Below are 19,203 nucleotides of genomic sequence, written 5' to 3'. Positions count from 1 at the left end.
TGGACCCCAGAAAGCCCGGCCACATGGTTCTCGGGCTGGGGCTTGGAGCCAGCGAGGTCTCCACCAGGGGAGAGGGCCTGGAGGTTGGGTTCAATCCCACACCCAGTTATTTGATCAATTGTGTCTGCATCATGAAAATTCCCGTCACACCTGTGGACACCCAGACTCAGGGAGCCTCCTAGCTGGTGGACACACCGACATGCCCAGAGGGTTACACACTCGGGCTCCTGGTGGGGAGGGCTCGGAAGCTCTGTGCTCCCTCCCAGACCTCCCTGTGTGGGTCTTATCATTGTGTTTCCTTTATAGTCAGACCGTAGCCTGACGCTCTCTTAAGCTCTGCCTCCAACAAATAATCAGACCCGGAGAGGGTCCCGGAAGCCGCTGAGCTCATAGCCGGTCGGTCGGAAGTTCAAGTGTCCGGGGGCTCCCCCTGCAGCTGCGCTTGAAATGGAGCCGTGTGGGGGCAGGGTCCAGCCCTCAGTTGCCCGGTCTGAGGGTAGCCCTGCAGGGCGCGTGTCGGAATGGTAGGGCCGCCCCCTAATCGGGGTGGAAACAGAACAGACCCTGAGCAAGGGAAGGACGAAGCCCGCGGGAGGGGTCGGCTTATCTCAGGGGCTGCTGCCATTTCCACGCGGGGGTCTTCATTCTGCAGGAGCATGATCCTGCCTCCCCGCCGTATTTAGAAAGTCCCCGGTCAAGTTGGCCGTCGTGTTCCCCATTGTCTGAGCTGAGTCATTCAAGAGCGAAAAGCCCTGTGATTCCTGTTGCGAGGAAGTAGTCCTGGAGTGCCGGCTGCGCCGTTGATGGGGGCCGGCTGGGATGCCGTCCCTGTGTCCACCTGTGCACTGGGCGCCGGGGCCCATGGAGCTGCCCGGGGGCTAAGAGCCCTGGTGACATGATTCCTGCAAGCTGGGTGACAAGCGCTTGCCTGAGGAATTCATACAGAAACTTCAAGAACAAAATCCGCACACACACTGCTCAGGAGCCCCGCAGAGGGAACGGCACAGGTCGCACTCTTGACAGCCACACAAGGGGACACGGGACGGAGGTGAGGGTTTGACTCTGGAGCTGGGCAGCTTCTGGTGCCGGCCGTGCTCTTTGCTCGGTAACCTCGGGGGACTTCCTGACCGCGCTGGCCTCGCTGTGGGCCTCGTTGTCGTGGGGTCAGTCCTGATGTTTCCGGGTGGGTGGAACCGTGTCAGGACCAGGGGAGGAGGACCTGAGAAACTCCCCAGGATCTGGCCTTTCGGGGAGGGAGTGCTCACTAACCACCAAACGCGGGGCTGGTCTTACCTGCGTGTGTAAGTCGGGAAGACCAGAGAAGAATCCAACTATTGAGCTGTGGAAATTGTACCTGAAAGACAGGAGGGAGCAGGGAGCCTGGGAAGATGCGCGGGCAGGAGATACCAAAGGCACCAGCAGTTTATTCTCCTCCTGGGTTCTTCCTGGGCGCCCCCCATGAGGCACCAGCCGGTCCAGCTGTGGGGTCATGTCGGCAGGTCCAGTAAAAGCCAGTGGAAAGGGCAGTGGAGGCCCCAGAAACAGGTGCGGATTTCACGAGCTTCCCCACCCCCTGCCCTCCCATGACAGGGCCGCGTGCTGGAGCGTCCCCCCTTGATTTCTCCTCCGGGGTGCACGCCTCCTTCCTATGGCGCCGCGGCTACCTGGAGATCCCCGAAACGCGGCTCAGCCACAAACGCCTAGATGAACGGACAAATCCCTCCTGCTGTCTTCATAGCCAGGGGGAGGGGGAACATCTAATTCTTTACTAGGCCGATAAATTCTGTGTCCGATTTATCTTCCATCAGGCCAACATTAATATTAAAATCCTCCATGAATCGTAAATCCGTCACCCGCCAAGAAAAGCAGCACTAGGACGTCAAAAGGGCCCTCATTAACACAAGCGGAATTAGCCCTTTGAGGAACCTTCTCGATAGCCAAACGGACCGTTTACAATCTGATCACTGTCCTAATGGGCCGTGCTCTGTCGCGGGTCAGCGTTCTGAATCTGAATGGGCAGGCGATGGGCTGGCAATCACTGTCGGGGGTGCTGGGAGTGACTTGGACCTCAGACTCCCGATGCGGAAGATGGGTGAGGAGATGCACGAGCAGGTGGGTGAGAAGGAGCCCCTGGAGCCTGGCCGGTTCTGCAGGTGCGACCCCGCCCTGTGACCTTGGGGTTCAGTGTGGCCCACGTGCTGTGTGCCTGAGGGTCTGCGTCCACGAGGCTGCCTCCGGTGGAATTATCCCAGCTCCCTGGGGATATGCCGGAAAGATTCCAACCAAATGGTCCCCTGGGGGACCCAGAGGACGGCTGCCTGCTACGTCGCAGGCAGGAGGTCTGGTCTTTGGGAACCGCCCCCAGAGGACACGCACCACTTTCTGGGAAGCAGTTTCCATGACGGCAGATCCTCGCACTGGTTTTATGGAATTAGGCCAAGGCATCCAGGCGAGTGTGGGGAGGGGGTGCTGGGTCCCCTGGAGGAGACTGTGCCGGGCTCTCTGGTGGGGCTCAGGAGTGACCTCAGAACTCAGCCTCCAAGTGGAGGGCACCAGCCCCATTCTCAGCCTGGATTTAGGACCTTTCCCGAGAGTAGCCCCCGTGTGTCGGGTGAATTCCGTTCCCTTCCTGTGGAAAGGGGGTTTTGTTCCTGTGTTGAGAGTCTCCCTTGTTTCCAACAGCAGCTGACAAGGCTTAGGAAACAAACAGATGTTTATCATAAAATCTCACAGCTGCATTTGCATAGACGGAAGGAACGGAGTCACTCATGACCGCGGAACCCTGAAGAAGAAGCTGTTTCCAGTCCTCGGGGAGACACCGCTCCAGAATCCCTTCTGTGCGTACATCACGTTCACGCGTATGCCGGAACCCGCAGAGGCACATCTCCGCCACACTTGGGTTATCTGCCTTTCAAAGGTGTTGACAACAGATGACAGACAGCGGGGATCTGGCCGTGCTGACCAGTATTCTTTCCTCCAGCTTTTCTGACACAAAACACTGTGTGAGCTTGGGGGTTCACGGTGAGGACGCTGACATCCAGGTGTGTCTAGGAATCATTGCCACAACCCGGTTGGCAGGTACGGTCAGAACCTCACATTAGCACCTCCTCTCCTCCCTTCCTTCCTTCTTTCCTTCCTCTCTCTTTCTCTCTCTCCCTCCCTCCCTCCCCTCCTTCCTCTCTTCCTTCTTTCCTATCTTCCTCTCTCTCTCTTTCTCTTCCTTCCTTTCTTCCTTCCTTCCTCTCTCTCTCTCTCTTTCTTTCTGTAGTGAGAACATGAAAGATCTAGTCTCCCAGCAACTTTGGAGACAGAACACAGCGTTGTTAACCATAACCGCCATCCTGCACACTAGGGCCCCAGAACACACTCACCTTATGACTGGAAATTGGCACTTTCTGACCAACATCTTCCTATTCCCCCCGTCCCTCTGCCCTGGAAACCACCACTCAACTCTGTTCCTACCAGCTGGGTTTTTTGGTTCTTTGTGCCCAACATATCACATGGTATTTGTCTTCCTCTATCCCATTTCGCTCAGCATGACGTCCTCAACCACGGTGTTGCGGATGGTAGGTTTCCCGCATATACGTGTGCACATGGCACGTTTGCTCTATCCGGTTATCCATCGATGGGGGCCTGGGCGGCCCCATGTCTCAGCTGTCGTGAGTAATGTTGCAGTGAGCTTGGGTGGGCAGAAACCTGTCTGAGACCGTGACGTCATTTCTTTCGGATCTATTCCGAGGAGAGAGATTCCAGATCCCATGAGACGTGTGTTCTTTTAAACATGGATTCTTAACCCTGGGTGCCTCCGTGAGGGCCCACGGTGAGAAGCACAATTCTTGGGGGGAGGATTCCCCTCTTCCATTAGACTGTTTGAGGCCTTACTGTTGAGCCTTGTGGTGTAGCTACTGGAGGGGATGTGGAGGTCAGAGGTTACGTATAACAAAGACCACCAGCCAGAGCAAAAACCCAGAAGGTCAGAAATGAAAAAGGACCTCACGGGGACGGGGGAGAGCATGAGCCAAATGCCTCCCCAGGGTTCTGGAACCAGGGCCTGAGGCCAAGCACTGGACCCCCACCAGGAATGTCTAAATCTTTGTCCTGTGGGAGCATGAAAGGGCTCCCCATGAACCCAAAATTGTCGTGGGGGTGTGGCTTTCATGTTTACACTTGCGAGAGAGGTAATAAAAAGGTGAGCGAAATTTCAAAACAGGTTAAAAGTTCTAGGGGATATGAGAAGGGGGCAAGGACCAAGAAAGCATATAAAGCATAGTCACAGACCAGATGTTCCTTCCAGAGAGGGACCGGGAGACTAGGCACGGCCGGCAGGTGCGCTGAGCGGGAAGGGCAGCAGCGACGGCTGATAAGGCAGCAGGGACGGAGTGACATCGGCTCAGACAAGGACAGGACAGTGAACTTCTGCATCTGTTTAAAATTATATTTAGTGAAGGGAACATGGCTGCTCGTTTTTCAAGAGTGAAGAAAGATGTAAGCTCTCCGATTGAAGAAACCCAAACAGTCCCATGCAAAATAAGTAGAATGAATCCACACGAGGACACTTTGTGGTAAAACTGTTGAAGCCCATCGACCAAAAGAAAATCGTGGAATCCGCAGAACTCCGGAGACAAAGGGAGAGTCTTTAACCTCACCAGAGGAGAGGTCGGCAAGAACCAAAGAGCCGGAGTGAAATGGAGACGAGACGACAGCAGCACGAAGTATGGAATTTGTCATACAATAAGTTTTTTAATATGAAGGAAATAACTCTTAACCTAGAAATTCTATATCCAGTTAATCTGCCCTTCAGAGAGTTTCAGACAAACCCAAAGAGTTCACTGTCCACTGTTTGACACTCAGAGAGCCTTTTCGAAAGTTGTGTGAAAGGACACACCCCAGCAAGTAGGAAATCAAAGCCAACGGGAATTGGCAAACCTGCAAGAAAACCCAAAGAGCGGACACCGTGGACACATTGGTAATGCCAAGTAAACAGTGATAGGTTTTTTTTTTTAAGATTTTATTTATTTATTTGAGAGAGAGTGAGCATGAGAGAGAGCAAGCTTGAGAGGGGGAAGGTCAGAGGGAGAAGCAGGCTCCGTGCAGAGCAGGGAGCCTGATGTGGGACTTGATCCCGGGACTCCAGGATCATGACCTGAGCTGAAGGCAGTTGCTTAACCAACTGAGCTACCCAGGCACTCTAAACAATGATATCTTAAAAAACAAATAAAAAGAGCAGAGTGTTTAAAAGAGAAATGGTGCTGATATATTATCTAACAAGAATAGGAGGTTGGGAAAGAGGCAGGTTTCTTTTTTTTTTTTTTAAGATTTTGTTTATTTATTTGACAGAGATCACAAGTAGCAGAGAGGCAGGCAGAGAGAGAGAGCAGGGAAGCAGGCTGCTGAGCAGACAGCCCAATGTGGGGCTCGATCCCAGGACCCTGAGATCATGACCTGAGCTGAAGGCAGAGGCTTAACCCACTGAGCCACCCAGGCGTCCCTAAGAAAGAGGTTTCAAGCTTACGTGTTCTCACTTCTCATGACATGCACAGATGCTGTTTAATGTCACTTGGGTATGTCTGCGTGTAATACCCAGTGCTCCGTGCAACACGTGCCCTCCTTAATACCCACCACCAGGGTCGCCCAACACCCCTCCAAAACCCTCAGTTTGTTTCTCATACTCCACAGTCTCTCATGGTTCATCTCCCCATCCAATTTCCCCAAACTCCCTTCTGCTCTCCATCTCCCCATGTCCTCTGTGTTATTCCTTATGCTCCACAAGTAAGTGAAACCCTATGATAATTGACTCTCTCTGCTTGACTTATTCCATTTAGCATAATCTCCTCCAGTCCCGTCCATGCTGATACAAAAGTTGGGTACTCATCCTTTCTGATGGAGGCGTAATACTCCATAGTATATATGGACCACATCTTCCTTATCCATTCGTCCGTTGAAGGGCATCTCGGCTCATGGACACTACATCAAAAACTAATGATGTACTGTACGGTGACTAACATAACATAATCAAAAAAATGTAGATAAAATAAAATATCTGCTGTTTCCCTGAAAGCAGGCTAATGGAAAGAAACCTTTCACAGATTTTGGTATAAAAGATTGAATAAATTAAAAAAAAATAATGTCACTTGGCTTTGTCGATAGGCTTGTGACAATTGAAAGCTAGTCGTCACTAAATCAAAAATAGAAGGAGGTAGAGAACAGAAGTAGGTAACCAGTAGCAAGGGGAGAAAGAAGAGGCTTGTGTCTGCCTGATAAAATGTGGTAGACAGTTTTCTATTGTTTTGCATTTTTTTAATGAATCCCTTACTTTTAACAATTTGTCCCACATTCCTGGCTCTCTTCCACCCCTTGAAATGGTGCTGAAGTTGGAGAAGGTGAGAAGCAGCTATTCTTGGCCCGAGGCCAACACCCGTCAGCCGTCCTGGATCCTGATGCTCCAGGGGCCCCATAACGCAGGCCCAGTCCGCCCTGACGTCCATGCTGCCCTGTGGCTTGGCTCCTGGACCCCTGTGCCCACTCACCCTAGGTCTTACTAACGACGGAGGGACTACGGGTGTACTCAGTGCCTCCGCGGTGTCTGCTGTAGTCATGACGTCCATTTCTTAATGGCTAAGCTACCCCGTATGAAGGTGGGAAACAGGCTTGCAAAGGACATGCTCAGGACATAGCTAATGAGCGGGTGCGTGGCGTTTGGACTTGTTCCATCTCTCTCTTTCCGTTATACCCAGCAAACATGCCATGTGAAATCCCGGTTGGCTGCGGGCTGCAAAGGGATGGTGGGGTCTGCCTGGATATGCCTGAGGGATCCCACCGCCTCTGCTCACCAGCAGGTCCCTTTCCTGACCTTTGGGAGACTCGTGTCAGCAGCAGGCAAAGCTGACCTAGAAGATAACCCCAGATGCCAATGGTCTCAGGAGGGATGGCGTGGTGGTAAGAGCCACACTGGTTGGTACCACGGCCACGGGGAGGGAGGTAGAGCTGGGCGCAGGAGCAGGGACAGCTGAGCTCCATCCCAGCTCCTGGGTCTGCGGCCATCAGACGGACATGCAAGGCTATCAGAGGTCTGGAGAGCCGAGCACGGCACAGAGAGTTGCTGCCACTGGCCACTGTGAAGAACTGTGGGTCACCTTTTGGGAATATCCACCATCCGGAGGACAGTCTGTCAGAGGGGGGCCAGGTCGTGGGGGGGCTTCTTCTGAGTCCACTGGCAGCTGCTGAAGAGTCAAACCAGGGCTCAGTGACAAGTCTGGGGTGACTTCTGGTCACCTGTGGGCTGCCTGGAAACAGGGCCTTGCACCCTGACCCTCCCAGGTGAACAGGATCCACCCCGCTGGCATTTCAGCTCTGTAGACACACTCTCCTCCTCTAAGGGATTTTTGTTCTGCTGAGAGGAGGGAGCAGCCACTCCTGTGGCAAGAGGAGGAAGGCTGTCACTCCTGGGGCCCCGTGGCCCCCTGCCTTGTTTCCGGCACCTCCCGCTCCCCAACACACTCCCCACTGCCAGGCCTTCCTGGCACGCAGGGAGCCCCTGCGTGAGTCATTGCAAACACAAAGATCTAGAACCACCGCTCAGAGTCCACACTGACTTCTCAGGAGGGATGGCGTGGTGGTAAGAGCCACACTGGTTGGTACCACCATTGTGCGAGTGGCTGTGCCGGGGGCCAGGGGCATGGCAGCAGGAGAGGGCAGTAAATATCCCATCACCACGTTCCTCCCACCTATATTCAACAGGGGGCCCACAGTCCTGGCAACATCTGCTGGACCTCGACAAGACAAAACCCTGGGAGCCTCCGCCGGGCCCATTCCCGGCCAGCCCGCCTCCTTGCTCCTTCTTTGCCGGACCCCGCATTAAATTCCCATTCCTAAAGTGCAGCTGTGTGCCCGGGGCTCTGTGCAAGTGTTTGGAAAACAGGGAAACAGACCTGGGAACCCCTGCTGTCTTGGAGCTCACGCCCTGGCTGGGAAGACAGACTGTGAACCTTCCTGAAGCAGGTGGGGGTGCGGGGCGCAAGGGGCCAGCAGTGCAGGGGTGGGGGAATATGGTGTTCCCAGAGCAGGGACATTTTTCTAGGGACTGGGTGGTTGTTATGGACTGAATTATGTGTCCCCAAAACTCCTGTGTCGAACCCCTGGCACCCAATGGGACTGTTTGGAGATGGGGTCTTTGAAGAGGTAATCAAGGTAAAATGAGGTCATAATCAAGGTAAAATGAGGGGCGGGTCCTAATCCAACAGGACTGGTGTCTTTACCAAGAGCAGATCAGGACACGGGGGCACAGAGGAACGGCCCTGTGAGGACGCAGGGAGAAGACGGCCGTCTACACGCCAAGGAGAGAGGCGCAGAAGGAACGGGTCCGCCTTACACCGCCGGGGCCGTGAGGGGTGCAGTTCTGCCACCGAAGCCGTCCAGCCCACGCTGCTCTTTGTTGGTGGCCCGAGCTTCATCGTGGTGATCGGGGAGACAGCATCTAACCAAAGCCCAGAGGAAGGGACGGAGCTGACCTAGAGGCGAGCAGGGACGGAGGGCTCCCTCTGTCGGGAGGGGCTGGCGAAGCTGCAGAGGGAGAATGGGGGCTCTGGGGCCCGGCCAGGAGGGGCTTCAGAGGCATTGACGAAGATCTGGGCGGCCGCAGGAGTGTGACCTTTCTGCCACCGTGCAGCAATCTTCTCCACGACGCTGATATCTTCTTAGGGACGGATCCAGGCCCTCCTCACCCCGACATCCCCAGACCAACTCCAGAACCCAGGAAGGCTGAGTGAAGGTGGGAGTCGGAGGACGGATGGGCTGCCCCTCGCAGGAAGCCCCTGCGTGAGTCATTGCAAACACAAAGATCTAGAACCACCGCTCAGAGTCCACACTGACTTCCCCATCGTGCGAGTGGCTGTGCTCGGGGCCAGGGGCATGGCAGCCGGAGGGGCAGTAAATATCCCATCACCACGTTCCTCCCACCTGTGTTCTGAACCATCTGAGAAACGGTAGAAGAAGTGATGTTAAGACAAGCGGTAGAGATCATGCTGGAGAATGTCACTTCCACCCGTCACCATGGAAACGTCAGGAGAGAAGAGATTTCCTAACCAACCCCCCCACCCCCAGCACACGGCATGGAAGGAAAACAGGGGAGAGGTTTCCTTCCCACCCCGCAGTCCCCACCCTAAGAGGACACTGTGGTCACTTGGTACCACTTTGCTCAGATAAGAAAACATGCCCTGGGTCCCAGGGAAGGTCTTCTCCCTCCCTCTCTCTCTCTCTTTCTGCCCTCAGTTTTGCAGGTGGGTGGGCTCTCCCAGGAGTGTCCATGGGCCAGCATCATCCATCCGTGATCCTTACTGACAGAGGAACCCCCTGGGCTCACGCATGTGCTGCTCCGGCAGGACATGTGGTGACAAGTCAGGAGCAGTGTCCCAGGCCACCCCTGCATCCAGCCCCCTTTGGAACCACAAGAACCTTCCACGGTGGGAGCTCTGTGAGGAGGGTAGCTCGCCGTGTGTCCTAAGAAAGGGAGGACAGAAGACAGTGCCACGCAAAGGCTGACGTCCTGCACGTGTGTGGGGCAGCACAGATGTGCCTCTTCCCCCCCGTCTGTCCTGTGGTTTGTAAGACTGGCCGGCCTCCTCCCCTGTGCAGCCTCCACCAGTGTCAACACACATGAGTGAAATCAGGGTGCCTGAGTCCTTTGAAAACCGTCTGAGGCAAGAAACTAAAAGCACAAGCTGTCATCACTGCTGTCAGCCCCGCTAATCCTTTCGCTGGGGATGCCGGGGGTCCTGGACAGAGAACAGAACTCGGAGGTGTGATGAGCTAAATTTAGCTCGGGACACAAAAGTCTGCAGCTTTGAGCTTCTCCTCGCTTTGACAAACGATGAGCTTGGAACCACTGCCGATCTTTTGATTTCGTTCCCCGGTGGCCGAGGGAGCCGGGAGAGAATTACTTTCAGACAAGGATCTTTGCTGTTTGCATAGCACACATATCCATGAGGCTGCGAAAGCATGCTTTATTCAATTTCCTTTGAAATATAATGCTTTGATTTAGGGGCAAGAATGTATGCCTTAAAAATGCCATGCAAGTTAAGAATAGAGCAGAACGTCCTTGCAGGGGGAGAACCAGGCAGGACCCACCTGCTTTCTCCCCAGTCTTGGGCGCAGAAACTCTGCTTGCCAAAGCTACAGAGAACAGAGGGGACATGCTGGGTTCGCCTGCTGGGCCGGCCTGGGGCCTCACCAGCAGACATTTGTTCTGAACAGTCTGGAAGCTGCAAGTCTGAGATCCAGGTGTCGGCAGGGCCGGCTCCTCCTGAGGCTCTTCTCCTTGGCCCGTGGGCAGCTGTGTCCTCCTGTGTCCTCGTGCAGTCGTCCCTCTGTGTGTCTCTGTGCCCCCTGCTCTTTTTATAAGGATGCTGGTCCTCTTGGATTAGGGCCTACCTTAGCGATCTCATTTTACTCGAATCACCTCTGTAAAAGCCCCATCTTCAAACCAGTCGCATTCTGACTTACTGGGGTTTAGGACTCCAGCAGATGAATTTCGGGAGTGGGATACCGTGCAATCCACGGCACCTGGTATTCTGGGGCACAGAGCAATAATGGGAAACCCGAGCGGTGGGGAGAGCTGACCTCCCACTTCCTAGGTTCTGAGGAATCACACGTCCAGCTTTGAATGATGCCCCGCCAGCAGCACTGAGGAGCTCTCCTGTGGCCTTGGGCCTCTGTTCATTTCTCCTGCCCACATCATTTTTCACATGTTCTCATTGGAGTAGAAGAATCACCTGTTTTCCTGGACAGGGGTATTTGATTTGAGACGAGGGTTTGACAAAGGCCTGCTTTTGCTCGTCCATCGCATCCTTAGGACTGGTGTGGCTAACTGCTCCTCTGGGGCTCAGGAAAGGAATGGAGGTGGGAGGGGACTCACCCACCCAAAGAGCTCACTCCAGAGCAAAGACACTTAAGTCCTCAGGCATTAGCAGGGGAAAACAACCCCAGCAGGACCCAGGCTTTCTAATAGAAATCAGCCCGTGAGGTGTGTTCTCCGTCCTTCATGCCCACTGGGACACGCGCACAATGGTGGCTCAGCCAGCATTCAGTCATTCTAGGCACCTACGGTCCTGGTTGGGAACCAGAGCACAGCAGGATAGGCATGCATGTGTGTGCATGTGTGCGTGCATGTGTGTACGCATGAGTGCGTATGTGTGTTTATGTGTGTGCATGTGCGTACGCATGGGTGCGTGTGTGCATATGAATGTGTGCATGTGTACGTGTGTGGGGGGTGTGCATGCATGTGTGTATATGTGTGTGCATATGTGTGCATGTGTTGATGTATGTGTATGCATCTGTGTGTACATGCATGTGTGCTGTGTATGCATGCGTATGTGTATGCAAGTGTGCGTGTGCGTGTGCGTGGGCATGCGCCTCTGCTGGCTTCCCAGGGTGGCTTCAGTCACACCTGCCCCCACCCTCTCAGAACACCCTATTCTGACAGCCTGGAGGCCTGTTAACCTCCCAGCAGACAAAGCCCCGAGGTGGGAAAGATTCAGAGAAAAGTCGCATTAAAACAGTAACAGCAACACTCTTTGATGAATGTCCCCATCAAACCTCTGGAGCGTAAGTCTAGAGTGTTAAGAAGGCAATTGTCGGAGGGGAAAAAAAAACAAAAACAAAACTGCCACTTATCCCTCTTAACCTATAGGCTCCATTTAGCCAATTAATCTTATCTATAAAAGGACGAGCAAACAATTTAAGTTTATGTGGTTTTGGTTTTGATCATTTTTCTGCTGCTAACAGACAGGGTCATTCTTCCTGATAATTAAGACTCTTATAGTCAATAAGACTTCACTGTTAAATTTAACTAATATTGATGGCCTGCACAGCAGTGGCCGTCTCCACCGCCTGTCGCGCGCTCCCCCTCTGTGCCCGCACTTCAAGCGCTGCTCCTCAGTGCCTCCAGCCTTATGAATCACGGGTTGGGGCTTCTGTGAGCCACTGGAGGAGCGAGGGGTCGCTGATGCCTGGTTCATCTTGTCACCTGGTCTCCGCTGGGAAGCGAGACACATCCATTAAAACAGCGCAAGTTGTTTTAGTCGGACCCAGGACTCTTTACAACAAAACAAAACAAAATAAATCTTACATCTTCTGATCTCTCTTCTTGCTTCCATGAGCTGACTTCTCAATATGTGGTTGTGGGAGAGGAAAGTCCTCTCCTCTATACTCTTAAGTTCAGTGCCAGGAGTCCTGTGAATTAAAACTGGCACCAGGTAGCCTGACAGGAGAAAGACATACACACCTACGTGCTTATTAATTTTTAGTTTTACATGTTCAGGGCATCACCCAAATAAGATTATATATGTTTTACTAGGGGTGGGAGGGGCACAGATGCACATCTGGGAGAACAAATGACTTTGGGGTGGGGGACACTAATGGAAACACCAGTTACATTTTTTTGAGAGATAAATGGGCCCTTAGGAAAACAGAGTCAAGAAGAGCTTGTGGCTACCCCTGGGGATAGGGATGAATAGTGACGGTTCCTTAGGGAACTTTCTTTTTAGAGAAAAGGGACTTCGGGAACTCAAAAGCCTTTGCCTCAAAATAATTCCCGGGCCAAAGTGGTATATTTTGGGGCGACACATCCCAAACCCATTGCTGGGTCCCATTCTCTGTTTCCATATCCACAAGGATGCGCCGTCTCTAACCTCCATGCCTGGCTTCCAGGTGCACTGGTTGGGGGGGGAGGGGTGGGCAGGAATCATGGGGGGAGCTGGGTATTGGGTAGGTTGGGGCCATGATATTGGGGCACAGGGAGGATGGACCCCACTGGGGGCTGCTAAAGTGGAATCTGAGTATCAGGCTGAATTATTGGGTTGGTTTTCTCTGAGAAATAATAGAAAGTCTTGAGATGATTCTGGCGGTCTGTTATGGATTTAACCAGAGCAGTTTGGGAGGGAGTTATTGGGGGGGGGGCATTAGTAATCAGTGTGAGAGAGAGGGAGTGGGACCATGCCAGGAAGTGACTTTCGGGGGAAGCCTCAGAAGGAGTATGGATGCGGGGGAGCTTATCGGCCGCGGCTGCTGGGCAACAAGCAATCGGGAGAGCTCAGAGCTCAGCAAGGACAGTAGCTCGAGCATTTTCTGGTCACCTGGGCTGCCTTTGCTCCACCACAGGGCACTGGGCACAGATGCAGGGAAGGGTGGAGAAGGGAGCCAGTAATTCCAACCACGGCAAATGCGCTCATACAACCTGCTCCTCGCTAATCAGTGGGATTTCTGAGTTTAAGAGAAAGTCACAGGTGGGGACCCTGATCATCTCCTACAACACACACACACACACACACACACACACACACACACAGACACGTAACCCACACCACTAAAGGGTCCAGGTTTTAAGTGTCCCGTTGGATGACTTTGACAAGCATGTGGCCCCATGTGCGTTGTGAATACAGCACTGCCATCATGATGTAGAACTTTCCCTCCGTCTCAGAAGTTCTCCAGCCACTTCCCAGTCAATCCCCCATATACACAGGCAGCTGCTGCTCTCATTTTAATTCCCGTAGAGTTTTCCCTGTTCCAGAACTTGCAGTCGGCAGACCCCCCAGGGTGTCCTCTGCTATCCCTCTTTCCTCAGCATGATGCCCATGAGCTCCCTAGGCTGTGCAAATGGCCTGTTCCTTTTACTGTTGAGAAGTACTCTTCTGCATAGACATATAACACGTCCTTCCTCTTGTGGGTGGGCATGTGGACGGTCTCCAGTTCGGGAATGAATTTGGCTGCCATGAACACTCACACCCAGGTTGGGGCTTCTAAATGTGTGTTTTCATTTCTCTTAGATGAACACCTGGAAGGGGAAACCACTGCATCCCTGCATACCACTGCAGGGTAAATGCGTGTTAGCTTTGGGGGACACTATGGTTTCCAGAGTGTTTGTACCATTTTACCTCCCACCTGCAACACGGTTCTGCTCGCTCCACATTCTTATCACAATTGGGAATTTCTGAGGCTTTTCAAATTAATGTTTATGTTTCCTTATGACTTTAATATTTCATTGTCTTAATTTGCATCTTTTATGACTAATGATCTTCCTTCTCCATGTGTTTTTGGCCATTTGCACATCTTCTGTGAAGTGTCTATTCAGACATTTTTCCCCACATTTTTTCCTTTTTTAAAAATTTTGGGGTTGTCTGTCTCTTCCTTCTTAAACTGTAGGGTGACTCCCCTGCTGACGGTTTACCCACCAATTCTGAAGAATATCATCCGGCAAAACCAGAAGTAGGTCCCCCTCATCTTCCCAGGAGTGGCCAGCAGCTGGGAGGGACAGGCTGGTGTCCCAGACCCACGGAACCCGCCGGCCCAAAGGGAGATAGAGGCTTCCGCCGTTTGGCAGGCAATGCAGATCAGAGGGAAGACCCTTGTATCAGATGAGAGGGTGAGTTACCAGGTTTGTTGGTAGATGGAGAGTGGGAAGAGTCATTTAATTCAGGTCCTCCACGATCATGTGGAGTGACTCACAACAGGACGTGAGGCTGCGCTAGGATGGAAGACAGGCGGACCCAACAGCCAGAAGTCCACCGAGGAGAGACGAGGACTCTGTAGTCACCGGACGCAGAGACTCCAGGGAGCCCCGACCACTGAGGACTCGTCGTCTGGGTGATGACGTCACAACACGACGAGAGGGGCCCTCAGCTCTCGCACAGCAGGTCTGGGGAGTGCGTGGTGCGCGATCGAGGTCTGCACCATGGAAGCAGGGGTGCAGGGAGCGTGCGGTCAGCGGTGCAAAGCAGGGGCAGCCTGGAGGGCCACGCGCTCTGCTCAGAGCCACGTCTGTGAAAAAGAGTGTGTCTCAGGTCCCTGAGGCAGGAGTGAGAGCAGCACGCTGAGGGCTAGAAAGAAGCGTATGACTGGGAGGGGCGGGGAGGTCAGTCGAGCTCTGAACACCTCCATCTCATCCGGTAGGGACTGGGGTTGTCCCCGTCTCAAGGAGCTTCTCCAACTGTTAAAACCCACTTGATGTCGTAGAAGCAGCCAACACAAGAGGGTTGCCAAAAGGAGGTGACCAGTGCGTATTCGTGGAACAGAATGAAGAAATGACAGCTTATCTCACGGGGGGCCTGTCGTGGAACCCTGTCGACAGGGAGGAACAATCATAGAGACACCCAAAGTCATCCGTCAGTTCTGGGGCTCAGAAGCCCCAAGGCTGCCTTACCGGAGACCTCAGAGGACCCAAGGAACCCCCAGAACCCCACAGAGCCTCCTAGAACCCCTTGACTTATGACTCAGAACCTTGGGGGTACCCACAGAGTCTTAGCATGGTACAGCGAGTTTCTTTTTATCCCCTATTGTGATTTTGATTCATGGAGATGATATTTACATTCCGAGGCAAAGCCTCCTGCGAAGTATCAATCTTTTTTACACCCATGTCAGGAGATCTGCCCAGAACTCATTGACCACACTTTTTATTTTTAAACTGGGCAACAGGGTGCAGCGGCGGAGGGTCTGGGATCTGCCACTTCCTTCCAGGCACCTGCAAAAATTCTAAAACAGAACAATATTCAAACCTGTTCTCAAGGATTTTCAAAGCTGGCTGTGGAGGGTTGGCTTGGTCTTGCCACTGAATTACATCGTGTTTGGGAACCCCACATCCCTGTCCTCTCTCACCCAGGTTGTGACAGAGATATCCGAAAACCTCAGAGGTGAGTGCCAGAATTAGCTCAGGGGTAGAGAGCCCCAACTTTCCCATCTTCTCAAATCAAAAAGGCTCTTCACAATGCCCAAATGGAAAAGTCCTTGTCGATGCCTGAGTCCCATCTCAGGCAGGCTCTTGGAATGAAGAGGGTGGCTTTTACCAGCATCACTGGACTATTGGTTGCTTCTCGGAAAAGGAGCCCATGGCCAACAAGGGCCTGATCTGCGATATTGCTGGAGTACACACTTCATGACCAGCTCTCCAGGAGCCTCGGGGCTTACTTGTATGTTGACGGATTACCTTGTGTAAATATTCCCACCATGACTAATTCCAAGGTACTGACACGCCATCCTTCAAATGGGGAGTTGGGAAGAAATCTCACCATTGGCCCTTGCAAGGGGTGACCAGGTGAACTGGTCCCAGCCACCCCTGGGACTATTCTCTTCCTCCAGATTCCTGAGAAACTTTCCACCTCCTGTTTATCCCTGAATTAGGATCTGCTCCTTTACTGAATGTCTCCCCCGTGTGTAACCTTACACAGACACCCCTAAGAAGCTCAAGTGTGATGGGGGAGACAGAAATGTCAAAACTGTAGGCATGAGAGTGGGGCTCCTGGGACCCTCCGTCATGGATGATCTTCCTCAGACCCAGAAGATCTGTTGAGGGAGCGCAGGAAAAAGAGTGAAGGGGAGAGAGGATGGGACCCCATCCTGGTCCACACAGCAGAGATGTGTGTGGAAGCCCCACAAGAGAATCAGTCACTTTCCGGTGCTTCTGATGTTCTGAGAGTGTGGGCAGTTGAAGAGGGGCTCACCAGCCATGTGCCCGCAGCATTGACAGGCTCCCGTACCATTCTCTTTGGATTCTTTGGGACTTCTTTTCTCTGCCAGCTCTTCTCACGTCTGTCTACAGGCTGCCATTCCAGAAGCTTATGGCCTGGCTCCCCTGACCAGCAAGTTGACATGGGTATCATCAGACATCACAAAGAAGAGGGTGTCCCCAAAGATAAACTCAAAATGGATAAAAGACCTCAACGTGAGACAGGAACCCATCAGAATCCTAGAGGAGAACATATGCAGTAACCTCTTTGGTATCAGCCTCAGCAACTTCTTTCAAGATATGTCTCCAAAGGCAAAGGAAACAAAAGCAAAAATGAACTTTTGGGACTTCATCAAGATCAAAAGCTTCTGCACAGCAAAGGAAACAGTAAACAAAACAAAGAGGCAACCCACGGAATGGGAGAAGATATTTGCAAATGACAGTACAGACAAAAGATTGATATCCAGGCTCTGTAAAAAACTCCTCAAACTCGGGCACCTGGGTGGCTCTGTTGGTTAAGCGACTGCTTTCAGCTCAGGTCATGATCCTGGAGTTCCGGGATCGAGTCCTGCATCGGGCTCCCAGCTCCACGGGGAGTCTGCTTCTCTCTCTGACCTTCTCCTCGCTCATACTCTCTCTCACTGTCTCTCTCTCAAATAAATAAATAAAGTATTAAAAAAAAAAAAAACCTCCTCAAACTCAACACACACAAAACAGACAATCATATCAAAAAATGGGCAGACGATATGAACAGACACTTCTCCAATGAAGACATACAAATGGCTATCAGACACATGAAAAAATGTTCATCATCACTAGCCATCAGGGAGATTCAAATTAAAACCACCTCAAATTGAGATACCACCTTACACCAGTTAGAATGGCCAAAATTAGCAAGATGGGAAACAACATGTGTTGGAGGAGACGTGGAGAAAGGGGAACCCTCTTACACTGTTGGTGGGAATGCAAGTTGGTGCAGCCACTTTGGAAAACAGTGTGGAGATTCCTCAAGAAATTAAAAATAGAGCTTCCCTATGACCCTGCCATTGCACTACTGGGTATTTACCCCAAAGATACAGATGTAGTGAAAAGAAGGTCCATCTGTACCCCAATGTTCATAGCAGCAATGGCCACGGTCGCCAAACTGTGGAAAGAACCAAGATGCCCTTCAACGGATGAATGGATAAGGAAGATGTGGTCCATATACACTATGGAGTATGATGCCTCCATCAGAAAGGATGAATCCCCAACTTTTGTAGCAACATGGATGGGACTGGAAGAGATTATGCTGAGTGAAATAAGTCAAGCAGGGAGAGTCAATTATCATATGGTTTCACTTATTTGTGGAGCATAACAAATAACATGGAGGACATGGGGAGATGGAGAGAAAGGAGTTGAGGGAAATTGGAAGGGGAGGTGAACCATGAGAGACTGTGGACTCTGAAAAACAACCTGCTGGTTTTGAAGGGGCGGGGGTGGGAGGTTGGAGGAGCCAGGTGGTGGGTATTAGGGAGGGCAGGATTTCATGGAGCACTGGGTGTGGTGCAAAAAACAATGAATACTGTTACGCTGAAAAGAAATTAAAAATTAAAAAAAAAAAAAAAAGAAGAAGAAGAGGGTGTCCCTGACACCAAGCAGAACACAGAGACCTGCTTAACTCCATGCCCACCAGGCTTCCCAGGAGAATGGTCACTTCCCAGGGGCATCTGTTCTCCCCTCCACTTTCCATCACCCAAGGAACCTCACCACACGACAGCAAATGTGGGAAACACTTAAAAGAAGGATCTTTAAAGCATCCCCCACTCTGACCAGGCACCTTCAGTACCTGATGCCCTCCCCATGAGTCTTTCTCCTGGTTTCATCTGTTTGCCGCGCTCTTCCAGTCCTGCTCACGTCATTGGGATCCTGCTTTTCACCCAACACCACGTGATTGTCATTTGTCATGTTACCAACACCCTTCATGTCCATCATTGTTTCCTTTAAGAGTTTTCATTGTAGGGGCACCTGGGTGGCTCAGTGGGTTAAGCCTCTGCCTTCAGCTCAGGTCATGATCTCAGGGTCCTGGGATCGAGCCCCACATCGGGCTCTCTGCTCAGCGGGGAGCCTGCTTCCTCCTCTCTCTCTGCCTACTTGTGATCTCTATCTGTCAAATAAATAAAATCTTAAAAAAAAAAAAAGAGTTTTCTTGTAATCAGCTACCTGGGCACATAATTACAGAATCAATTGCATCCGTAAGATGTATTATAAAATCAGTATTCCCTGATCAAACTCATGCCGGTCCTCCCCCACCTCCCCCCCCACACAGAGTTTAACGCTTTCCAATTTCCTGTCGTTTCTTTTGGTCTTTACCCCACGTTTGTACATAACATACCTGTTGATTTTTCCACTTCAGTCTTTATTTACTGGCTTACTCACCACTAAGGACAAGAAATGCACACATGCCCTCTCCCCACTCCCCTGGCATCCCGCCATGAGGATGGAGTCACCTTTCTGATCAGATCTGTGTTCGCTCGGTGCTTTTTTATATACACGTGCAAACAGGAACGGTAATACGTATTTCTGACTCAGTGGACACATTGAGGTCATTTGTCTTTCCCTGAACAACAGTTTATTCTTAGTGCAGTTCATCCTCCCGGGTGTTGTCTCTCGGTTTGTCTGCCTGTCTTTCCCACATCTTCTGGAAACTGACTTTCACTGGAGCCCCTGCGCAGGTC

At 52.0% G+C, this 19,203-nt stretch overlaps 1 long non-coding RNA gene across 1 annotated transcript; it reads right to left on the bottom strand.

Annotated features, from left to right (window-relative positions):
* Positions 1-964: 964 nt before the first annotated feature.
* LOC116871364 lies at positions 965-18,876 on the bottom strand. The gene is made up of 3 exons (XR_004383371.1): positions 18,791-18,876; positions 5,914-5,918; positions 965-974 (listed from the first exon to the last, which is right to left on the bottom strand). It is a non-coding gene; the product is annotated as an uncharacterized LOC116871364 (long non-coding RNA).
* Positions 18,877-19,203: the final 327 nt, after the last annotated feature.

The sequence above is a fragment of the Lontra canadensis genome, unplaced genomic scaffold, assembly GCF_010015895.1.
Source record: "Lontra canadensis isolate GAN:19392208 unplaced genomic scaffold, GSC_riverotter_1.0 scaffold25, whole genome shotgun sequence".
Taxonomy (NCBI): domain Eukaryota; kingdom Metazoa; phylum Chordata; class Mammalia; order Carnivora; family Mustelidae; genus Lontra; species Lontra canadensis.
The sequence above is the reverse complement of the archived record's forward strand: the minus strand, read 5'-3'. Positions and strand labels throughout refer to the sequence as shown.